Raw genomic sequence first — 11,674 nt, 5'->3', positions numbered from 1 at the left:
TAAATGAATAGCACACACCTTTAACTACTAAAGATACCTCAAATGCTGTCTTTCACTACCCTGGGTTCTGTAACTAATCTGAAATGTTACTACCTAGGAGAGTTGGCAGCTGGCAAGTCCAGCAGTTATGTCCTTTATGATATGTAGGCATGGTCAGTAGTGCTGTTGCCGACTTATTGCTTGTGGCGATCATTGAAGTCCCACAGTCTTTCTGTGCCTTTACACCCCTCAGTGCTTCCTCTAGGTGTTACTCAACACAAAGGGATACTCTTTCACTAGCTGAAGTGTGGATTGGACAGTAGACTTTAATCAGCAGGAGCTTTCCTTGCTCATGTTTGGTTACTTTTGATGCCACGAGGTTTCATGCGGTCCAGAGTCAATGTTGAGGACTCTCAGGGCAACTCATTCCCAACTCACACAATTCAATTCCACCTCTGTCCTGCCACTGGGACTTTTTTTGCTGGAGCGTAGGACGTTAAGAGATGACCTTATAGATATTTATAAAATCATGAGCGGTATTGATAAGGTGAATAACAAGGGTCTTTTCCCAAAGGTGGGTGAGTTCAAAATTAGGGAACATATTTTTAAGGTGAGTAGAGAAAGATTTAAAAGAGATCTGAGAGGGTGGTTTGTGTGTGGAATGAACTGTTGGAAAAAGTGGTAGATGCAGGTTCAGTTACAACACTTAAAAGACATTTGGATAGGTGCACAAATAGGAAGAATTCAGAGGGATATGCACCAACTGCAGGCAAATTGGATGAGTTTAGTTTGGGAAACTTGGTCAGCATAGACAAGTTGGACTGAAAGGTCTGTTTCTGTGCTATATGACTGTATTATCTCTGGATTATTCATCCAGCAATAACACCACAAGTCTATTGTAGAGTCATACAGTCACACAACATGGAAACAGACCCTTCAGCTCAACTCATCCATGATGACCAGACATCCCGATATGACCGAATTCCATTTGCCAGCTTTTGGTCCATATCCCACTGAACCCTTCCTGTTCACATACCCGTCCAGATGCCTTTTAAATGTTGTAATAAAACCATCTCCGCCACATTCTCTGCTGGCCTATTCCATACATGCACCACCATCTTTGTGAAAAAGTTATCTCTCAGGTCCTTTTTAAATCTTTCCTCTCTCACCTTAAACCTATGGTATCTTGTTTTGGAATCCCCCACTCTAGGAAAAGCATCTTGGCTATTCACCATATTCATGTCCCTCATGAATTTGTAAACGTAAATGCATGCCTCAACCTTCGAGCTCCATGGGAAAACTCCCCAGCTCATTCAGCCTCTCCCCATAACTCAATACGTCCAATCCTGGCAACATCCTTGTAAATACTTTCTGCACTCTCTTAAGTTGAGCAATGTCCTTCCTGTTGAAGGGCAACCAGAATTTTATGCAGCATTCTAAAAGAGTTCGAAAAGCATTCTAAGAGTCGATTGCCTTGTCCTATGCAATGTGGAATATTTGTGAGATCAGTTCTCTTTGTGTCCCTGCCTCTTAATGACTTTCATAAGTCCCTGAAATCAACTTTCATGACATCATCTCACTTCCTATCTAAGTTGTTGGTCCTGATGTCTATTCTTGCTCCCACAAAAGGATACTCTGCAATTGATCAATGATATAATTGTCTGTTCCAGGGAGGCAATACATTATCCTGCAGTCATGTTTCTTTTCTGCAGAAAGGTATATGGAATTACATATCACTATTGCCCTTCCATTCTTGTTTCTCCTCCAACTCCTTGTTCAGCTCAGACATCCTTGGAGCCACAGACTTGTCCCTAGCTGCACTGCCCACAGGAAACATCACTTTCTCTGGTTTCCAAAATCGATCACTGATCGTCAAGCATGGTAGACTCAGAGGACTGTTGCACCACATGCCTGCTTTTCTTAGATTGCCTGTGTTATGGACCAGACCAAACCCTCCCAAAAAATATTGAGAAGATAGTCTAGACCCTATTTTTTTCTGATTTTAATGGTAAATGTAAGGCATTGTGTCAAACTACCAGGCTTGAAGCATAACACACTTTATTCATACACAATAATTAAAATGCAGACAAATAAAAATAAAATAAAATAATTGGCTGAACTGTAACTTCATAAAAGAGAACAGGACGAAAAGCCATAATATCATCATACCTGATAGTCACCCAGTTTGTCTCTGTCTGTACACCTCTAATCTGTAGTGTGTCCACCTCCTTATACATAATTTTCAAATACATAATTGCCTTGTGGATGCACAATGTGACTCCAGCCTATGTTCACTTTCCAAAAGCTGGACATCAATCTTGTGCAGCTGCTGACACTTTTTGTACATATGTTAATGTGGGACACATGTATGTCCATTTGTTGCAGCTGACTTGACATCCCGTACTGCAAGATTCCATCTATTTGTTGCCCTTATATTAAATCTATAGTTATTATAAAACCGTGTCATTAACTTTGCTTCACTTTAACTTTTTTTCTTCTTTGATTTACTATATAACTTTCTTTGACTTGATTGAACTTTACCTCCCTTTTCCGTCATATTCCTTGCAGAAATACATCCGGATGCTTCTCTAGTTTTATGTTATTTAGACTCACTCCCTAACAACAGCTTCTCACTAACTAATAAAGTTTCAGTTTTCTTATGGTAATCTTGGATTTGTTTTCGCACCCAGGCCCTAGTAGAGGTGTCTCCCACAGGTTCAGCTGTTTGGGCTCCTGGAAAGTGAGTGAAGACCCCAAGCCTCAATGTTCCTTTATCTGCTGCCTGAGCAGAGTTATCTCCCAGTGGCTGCCTGCCTTAGGATCCTCATCTCAACTGCTTTTCTCCATGGAACTTAATGTGACTCAACAGCCTGATTCTGGACCTGCAGAGCTTTGGGAACTTTGAACAGGACGTCCTTCATGGTAATATGATCTGGAAAACAGGATTTAGTGACATCTTATTCCCTTTTCTGTTGTTGCTCTGCCTCAACTTTTAGGCGGTTGGACTTAAAGCATGATGCAGCTTAATGGTCAAGCTGTCTGCACTTTGAAATCTTGGTAAGCTCTCGTCCCAGTCATTAATGTTAATGCAACCGTGCTTCAAGAAGGGCTTCAGAATTCCTTTGTGGTATTTGCTATACATTGCCCTGGAAAACTGACCAACTGAGTGCTGAGAAAACATGTCTTGGTGGGAGAGATATCTTTCAGCTATCTGCACACAGTGTCCAGTCCATTGTCAATGGTTTTGCAAGATCTTTGCTTGAATATTTGTGTAACTGGCTTCAGGAAGGATACTGATTTTTGTTTTAGTCATCCTCTCATTGAATTCAGAGAATGAGCCAGAGGAGATGTTTCTGGTTGAATTTCTCCAGTGCTCTTATATTTTACTGATACACATCCAGGTCCAATGCAGTACAGGAGTGTGGTGATGACAACTGCTCTGTACACTAAGGTTTCATTGTCATGTAGAGGTCTTTCGTTTGAAATATTTGTTGCTGTTGCTTGGAGAAGATTAAGCTGGGGCACTGATTGATCTCCTCATCAATGGTGACCATTTGAGAGATATAGCTGCCAATTTATGGGAAGTGATTAATATATTCCAGGGCCTCTTCAAAAACATGTGTAGCAGGTGGAATACTTGATGAACTAAGAGACGCATGATATGTGAGTTTTATTTTGGCAAAATTCAATGACAGATGGAGTCTCTGGTGGGCAGAATTGGAGAAATTGAGAGCAGCTTGCAAATTTGGTGCAGAGTGGGAAATGGATTTGCAGTCATCTCCATTCTGTGGGTCATGCATGTCTATGATAGGGTCAGTTAATATTTGGCTTGGACATGAATAATATTAAAGAGTTTCCAATCTAGGTGGTATTGAATGCTCATAATCAAGGGCAGTTGAATACATCAGGCCATAATTTGAAGGCATCTGTTTGAGATCTCAGGATGGCTGTGGCAACATTATTAGGCAATAATTGTAAGATTTTAGAGAAGAATTTATACAGCCTTAAAATTCACTGAACCAATTGCTTTGGGTAGATCAATGATTGCAAGGAAGAGTTTCTTGAATTGTTCTTGACATTTTTTTGGAACTGCATTATGTCTCATGCAGGAATTTCTAAGCCACAGAAAGAAGTCAATTCAATAGCATATCTCTCCAGATTTTCCCTCTATGAACAGCAGGAAATACCTCAATAGTTTTCACAGTTTCCAAGGTTAATAATTCTTCTTGAAGATTGTTACAATTATGTTATTACTGAAGTCAGGGTTGGGTAGAATATTTTTCATTCTAAATCTGTCGGATGAGTACATGGACTCTTGATGTGAGGAAAAGCCTGCCAGAATACATCTAATTGAGCACACTGAGGGCTGCTAGTCTTCTTGTTTTTCCATAGATTTGATTGTTTGTTGCAGCATTTCTATCGATTGTGGTCCAAATATAATTAACTGTTCAAATCAACTGTTCAAATATAGTAACATTCCATAAACTGCAACATAAAATCCAGTAGACACGTCAATTATGGTCAACAAATATTGAATCCCACGTTTTCTTTTTGGTAGGAGACCTGTGCCATCAATTAAGACTCTTGTAAAAGTTTCCTCAAATGCCAGAATTGATTGATTGATTTTATTGTCAAGTGTACTGAAATACAGTGAAAAGCTTTGTTTATAAGCAGTACAGAGAGATCACAGCAAGCAACGGATGTACAGATCAAAAAGACTTAGCGGTATACAGGTTACATTGCAGGTTACATTATTTCAGGCTAGAGTTCATTCAACAGTCTGATAACAGCCTGAAAGAAGCTGTTCCTGAACCTGCTTGTGCATGTGTTCAGGCTTCTGTATCTTCTGCCTGATGGAAGAGGTTGTAGGAGGTCATTACCAGGGTGCGATGGGCTTTGATGACATTGGCCAACTTTCTGTGGCAGCGACCTGTGTAAATAGAGTCCATGGATGGAAGGTTGGCTTCGATGATGGTCTGGGTTGTGCACACCACCATCTGTAGTTTCTTATGGCCCTGGATAGAGCAGTTGCCGTACCAGGCTGTTATGTAGCTGGAAAGTTTACTTTCATTGGTGCATCTGCAGAAGTTGGTGAGGGACCTTATGAACATGCCAAATGTCCTGAGCCACCTGAGTATTAAGAGGCATTGTTGTGCATTCTTGACTGTTGCATTTACGTGGGAAGTCCAGGACAGGTTGTTGCTAATTGTCACTCTGAGGGACTTGGTGCGCTTCACTCTCTCATCCTCAGTTCATTGATTTAGATGTGGGAGTGTTCTCCTCCTTTCTGTCTGAAGTCAATGATCAGTTCTTTAGTTTTGCAGCTGTTGAGAGACGGATTGTTTTCATTGCACCATATCACCAAGCCCTCTATCTACCTTCTGTATTTTGACTCATCATTGTTAGATATCCACCCCACTACAGTGGTGTTATCAGCGAACTTGTAGATGGCGTTCATTCAGAATTTGGTAACACAGTTGGAGGTGTACAGGGAGTACAAAAGGGGGCTGAGGACGTATCCTTGGGGGGCTTTCGTGTTGAGTGTTATTGTGGAGAAGGTGCAATTACCTATCCTCATTGATTGTGACCTATCGGTCAGAAAGCTGAGGATCCAATTGCAGAGGGCGGAGCTGAGATCATGGTCATACACAGTCTGGAGGGGATAATGATTTTGAAAGCGGAGCTGTAGTCAATGAGCACGAGTATGATATAGGTATATTTGTTGCCCAGATGTTCCAGGAATGAGTGTAGGGCTAGGGATTTGGCATCCTCTGTGGATCTGTTATGTCAGTCGGCAACCTGTAGGGGTTCGAGGCAGGTTGGAAGATTGGAGTTGTTTTTTTTTTCTGAAGAAGGATCCCGACCCAAAACGTCAGCTTTCCTGCTCCTCTGATGCTGCCTGGCCTGCTGTGTTCCTCCAGCTCCACACTGTGTTATCTTGACGTGGGCCATGACCAGCCTCTCGAAGCACTTCATGATTGTTGAAAGCAGAGCTATTGGGCAGTAGTCACTAAGGCACACTGCATGTGTTTTCTTGGGTATGGAGATGATGGTGGTCTGCTTGAAGCAGGTGGGGACTTTGGCTTGTAGGAGGGAAAGGTTGAAGATATCAGTGACTACCTCTGCCACTTGGACCGCACAGGATCTGAGTGCTCGGCCGGGGGCACCATCCGGGCCTGTCGCTTTCCTTGGGTTGTCTCCCAGGAAGATAGCTTTGACTTCTGAAGTGGCAACAGAGGGAAAAGGTGTGTCTGGAGCTGTCGGAGCAGTCATCACCACACCGGTGGTATTCTGCTCAAACCAAGCATAGAAAGCATTGAGCAAGTCCTGGAGGGATGTGTCATTGTCTGCTATCTTACACTGTTGGGTAATGGGTATTTAAGGTGCTAGTTTTATCCCTGCCTGAGGTTTTCCAATTACCTGACATGTGTGAAATGCCTGACAAAATTCAACCACATCGTTATGCAGTCCCGGCCAATAAAAAATGTTTTTGTATTTTGGCTTGAGTTTTCCTTACTCCGAAATGACCTCCTACAGGTAATTCATGTGCCACCCACAACTTCTCCTTTCTATAACCCACCAGTGATACAACTTGATGAACTTCTGTCCATTTCTTGCCACCTGAATATATGGTGGTCTCCATTTCCTCATTAAGACTTCCTTTTAAGATACACTCAGATTCTTCTTTTGTGTATGCTTTTTAATACAATCATAGAACCATCCCTATAGTGTGGAAGCATGCTATTTAGCCTATTGAGTTCACACCAATCCTCTGAAGAGCGTCCCACCCAGACCACCCTATCCCTGTAACCCTGCATTTCCCATGGCTAATTCACCTAGTCTACACATCCCTGGACTCTTTATACAATTTAACATGGCCAATCCACTTAACCTATACATGTTTGGACTGTGGGAGGAAAATCACACAGACATTAGGAGAATGTGCAAACCCCACACAGTCACCTGAGGGTGGAATCAAATCAGGGTCCCTGGTACTGTGGGGCAGCAGTGCTAGCCACTGAGCCACCGATACTTAATTTTTTCCTGGTTCTGTTGTAATTCAGCTAATTTCTCTGCACTAAAATATTTGCTTTATCCTCCACCTGTTCTACAACCATTTAATCAAACATAATCTCTTATAATTGAATTTCAACTTCCTTATCTTTACTCGTTGATTTTTCCTCCTGCTTCAACCTATGGCTTTTTGACCTTGTCACCACACAATTAGTAAAAATCCCAGAATATACTTCCTGTAACACCTCAGTTGCCTGATTTTCTACTGGACTTTTAACCACAGTGGGCATCACTTCCACGTGTGATCCAGCTGTATCCATACCAAAGATAAACTGTATATCTGCAGCTCAGAATTTCTCTGTGACTCTCATCACCACTTCACCACTTTTCACCAGAGTCTGCAAGCTCACTTTATATAGTGGAACACTGCTCTTCTCAGCATTAATTCCACATATTTCCACTTTGTGTGGCAATGCTCCTTCTTCATTACATATTTCCTCATTTCTCATCATCAAAGATTAACTTGCTCTCATGTCTCTTAAAATCTACTATTTTTTACCTCCTTATATACATCAGTAAACCTTCCCACACAAATAAATTCTTTAAAGAGATCAGGCACATTAAGCAAATCACACTTTATTTTTACACCACAGCTAAAATACAGATGAAACAAAAACAAAAGAATCAGCTTAACTCTAACTCTTTGAAATGCTTAATAAAATAATCAATATATTAACTAATACTAATTTGTTACATCCGAAAAACACACCCTTGGCAATGGCAACTTCAGTAAAAAAAAAGATTGTCTCACGTGCAATTCTAGCAGCAGGAAAACCCCCTCCCCCCTCCACCAGCTTTTAGCTGCAGCAGAGAGAGGAATAAGAGCCTCCAAATCCAGCTTCAAGACCCCAGCAACTGCTAAAAGCTAAAACTAAAAATCTTGCATCTGTGGGAGCTTGATACCACCGATTCAGGCCTCTTCTACTGTTCCAACTTTAAAGAGAAAACCAAGGCCTCATGAGCTGCTTTCTTTCTCAGCTTTGAGCAGACTACTTGTAACTTCTGTCTCAACCTTTCTTCATAAAAAAAAGACAAAATTCACCTGTTAAAGCCATAGTATTGTCACAATCCTGTGGTGCTTAAGGACTGTAGCTAGAGTGTGAAGATGAGACAGGGTGTTGGAGGGGAGCACATTTCCATGCATCTATTGTCATTGTTCTTGCAAATGATTGATGTCTTCAGTTATGAAAGTGCTCACATAAGAGGAATACTACAGAAATTGCTTCTTGTTTATGAACCACACATGACACAATGGAACCAAATGGTGGAGGATGTAATTGCCTAAGATGGGGGAGATGGTTTTGAGGTGGAAAGGTCACTGCCCTACAATTCCAGCGGCCATGGATAATGCTCTCGGAATACAGGTTCAAATCCCACCATGGCAGTTATCGGAATTTAAAATCAATCGATGGAATCTGGAATTAAGAGCTAATCTTTGCAATGGTGACCTTGAAAACCATTGGTAACTATCTTTACCACATTCACTAAAGTTTTTTAAAGGAGCCAAATATACCAGCTTATCCATTCTGTAGTACTTGAAACCTACAGCGGGAGCATGGTGCATGAGTATAAGAGACAAGATAATGCAATCGCAGCCACCTTCAGGCAGGGGTGATCAGTGATTGATCTTGGCCTACTTCAGACATCTTCAGCATTTCAAATGTTAGGCTTCAGCCAATTCAGTTCTCTCAGATCAAACTCAGGCAATGGCTGAGGGTGCTTGAAATCACAAAGTCTATGTGCCCTGACAATAATCTCACAAGAATACTGAAAGTTTTGGGCTTGAACTCTAGCTGTGACTGTAGCCATACTGCTTAGTTAGCTAAAACATTTGCATCTAGTGGATAAAATTTTAAAAATGCCTAGTTATTTCCTGCACAATATGTAAAAAAGAATTCAACCTGTCTAATTATCATCTCATTAATTATTATTGATCAACAGCAAAGTGATGGAAGGAGTCATCAACTGTGATTTCAAGTGGCACTCAATGAGCAAAAATAAGGGGTGGCACGGAGGCTCACAGCACCAGGGATTAGGTTCAATTCCAGCCTTGGGTAACCATTTGTGTGGAGTTTGGACATTCTCCCTGTGCAGGTTTCCTCTGGGTTCTCCAGTTTCCTGTCACAAACATGCGCAGGTTAGCTGGATTGGCCGTGCTAAATAGCCCAAAGAGCCCAGCAACGTGAAGGTAGGTGGATTAGCCATGGGAAGTGCACAGTTACAGAGATAGGGTGGGGGTGGGCGTGTCTGAATGGCATGCTGTTTGAAGGGACACTGTGGACTCAAAGGGAAACATGGCCTGCTTCTACACTGTAAAGATTTTATGAGGCTGTTCATAGCTCCTGAGTTTGGTTCTGCCTTTCAGCCCCTAACCTCATTGCAAAACATGGACAAAAGAGGTAATAAAAATGAAGTGAGAGTGACCACACTTGTGGCAGCATTTGACTGAGTCCAGCATCAAGGACCCCTAACAACACAGAAGTCAGGGAAAATCTCTCCACTGGGTAGAGTCATACTTAGCGCATGAAAAGAAAAAATTGGTTTCTGGTAGTCCATCATCCCAATCCCAGGACTTCACTATAAGTGTTAATACAGTGTCCTTTCATTGACAAAGCTGTGAAAATGTTTGCGTGTTGAACATTGCCCTGGGGAATCATTGCAGCAATGTCCTGAGATTTAAAGTGGAGCCCAAAAGCAACCAAAGCTATCTTCTACAAAAAATTGCTCTATGGAATAATTTCTAATACACTTGGATCCTTTGATACAATAATCAGTAAAATATGGTCTGCAAAATTGTTTATGGTACTCACATGTGCCTCACCTGAAGAATTTAATTCTTCTATCCATGTTTGGACCTTGGCTGTAATGAGGGTTGTTTGCTCCATTCTGTTTTCTGCTCTTTAATCCTTAATTCCAAATCTTATGTCTGTACTGAGCATCTTCCAAAAATGAAATGTACCTCATTCTCTTAACTTGGCCATTGGCAAAAGTTTTTTTTTTATTAATTCATGGGATGAGGGCATCACTGGCTAGGCAGCGTTTATTGCCCATCCCTAATTGCCCAGAGGACAGTTAAGAATCAATCACATTGCTGTGGGTCTGGAGTCACATGTAGGCCAAACTAGAGAAGGATAGCAGTTTCCTTCCCTGAAGGACATTACTGAACCAGATGGTTTTTTCCAACAATCGACAATGGATTCATGGTCATCATTAGATTCTTAATTCCAGATACTTATTGAATTCAAATTCCACCATCTGCCATGGTGAGATTTGAATTTCAGTCCCCAGAACATTATCTGGGTTTCTGGATTAATGGTCCAGCAATAATATCACTAGGCCATCGCCTCCCCTGTTAATAGATTTAGCAAACATAATTTAGTTTTTGTAAATTGGTACTGCATATTGTGAATTTCCAAATGTCCTGTCACCATTTACTATTGATGCCTAACTAGCTAACCTGTGGTCCTGGTTTTTTCTCACCCTCCTTTGCAATCCTCTATTTATATTAATTGCTTTAAATTTCTTCTTTTTTATACACTTGTTTTTCTCCATGTTGTGGCCAGTTATTTGCATGTTCTAATGTGCAGTCAGACACAAAAGTTTTAATCAACATCTTCTATATCAGCTTCTAATCTACACCAGAAAGGCCTTTCAAATATTCTAGCATTGGCTTTACTTAAATTTTCGACCATGTCTTTCAGATATATTCAATCACACTCAAATGTAAACTGAAATTACTTCACATTATGATCACTCTTCCTATTAGATCACTAATTATCTCTGAGTCACTAGATGATCTAGACTATTTGTAGGTAAAGGGACAGTTGAAAACTGGTAGGCCTTCAAGAATGAGATAACAAAAGTCCAGAGGCAGTATGTTCTGTTAATGTAACGGGAAAGGCAGGTTGGTGTAGAGAAAGCTGGATGAGTAGAGAAATTGAGGCTGTGGTCAATAAAAAGAAGGCATATGTCAGGTACAGACAGCTGGGATTGAGGAATATACGGGCAGTAGAAATATACCAAAGAGGGAAATCAGGAGGGCAAAGATGGGACATGAGATAGCTTGCGCAAATAGGACTCAGGAGAATCCAAAAGGATTCTACAAATACATTAAGGACAAAAGAATAACGAGGGAGAGATCAACAAGATCATCTATGTATGGAACAACAGGAGATGGGTGAGACATGAAAAGAGTATTTTGTATTAACTGTGGAGAAGGACATGGAAGCTAGAGCACTTGGAGAAATAAAATCTTGACAAGTGTCCATATTACAGAGGAGGAGGTGCTGGATGTCTTAAAATGCACAAAGGTAAATAAATCCCCAAGACCTGGTCAGGTGTATCCCAGAACTTCATGGGAAGCTAGGGAAGTGATTACTGGACCCCTTGCTGAGATACTTGTATCATCAATAGCCATGGGTGAGGTTCCAGAAGGCTGGGGTTGGCTAATGTGATGCCATTATCTTTTTAAAAAGTGGTATGGAAATGCCAGGGAACTACAGACTGGTGAGCTTGATGTCAGTAGTGGGTAAGCTGTTGGTGGGGATTCTGAGGAACATGTATTTGGAAAGGCAAGGACTGATTAAGGATAGTCAGTGTGGCTTCATGAATGGAAAATCAT

This window comes from Rhincodon typus, chromosome 12 (genome assembly GCF_021869965.1).
Source record: "Rhincodon typus isolate 14 chromosome 12, sRhiTyp1.1, whole genome shotgun sequence".
NCBI lineage: Eukaryota > Metazoa > Chordata > Chondrichthyes > Orectolobiformes > Rhincodontidae > Rhincodon > Rhincodon typus.
The sequence above is the reverse complement of the archived record's forward strand: the minus strand, read 5'-3'. Positions refer to the sequence as shown.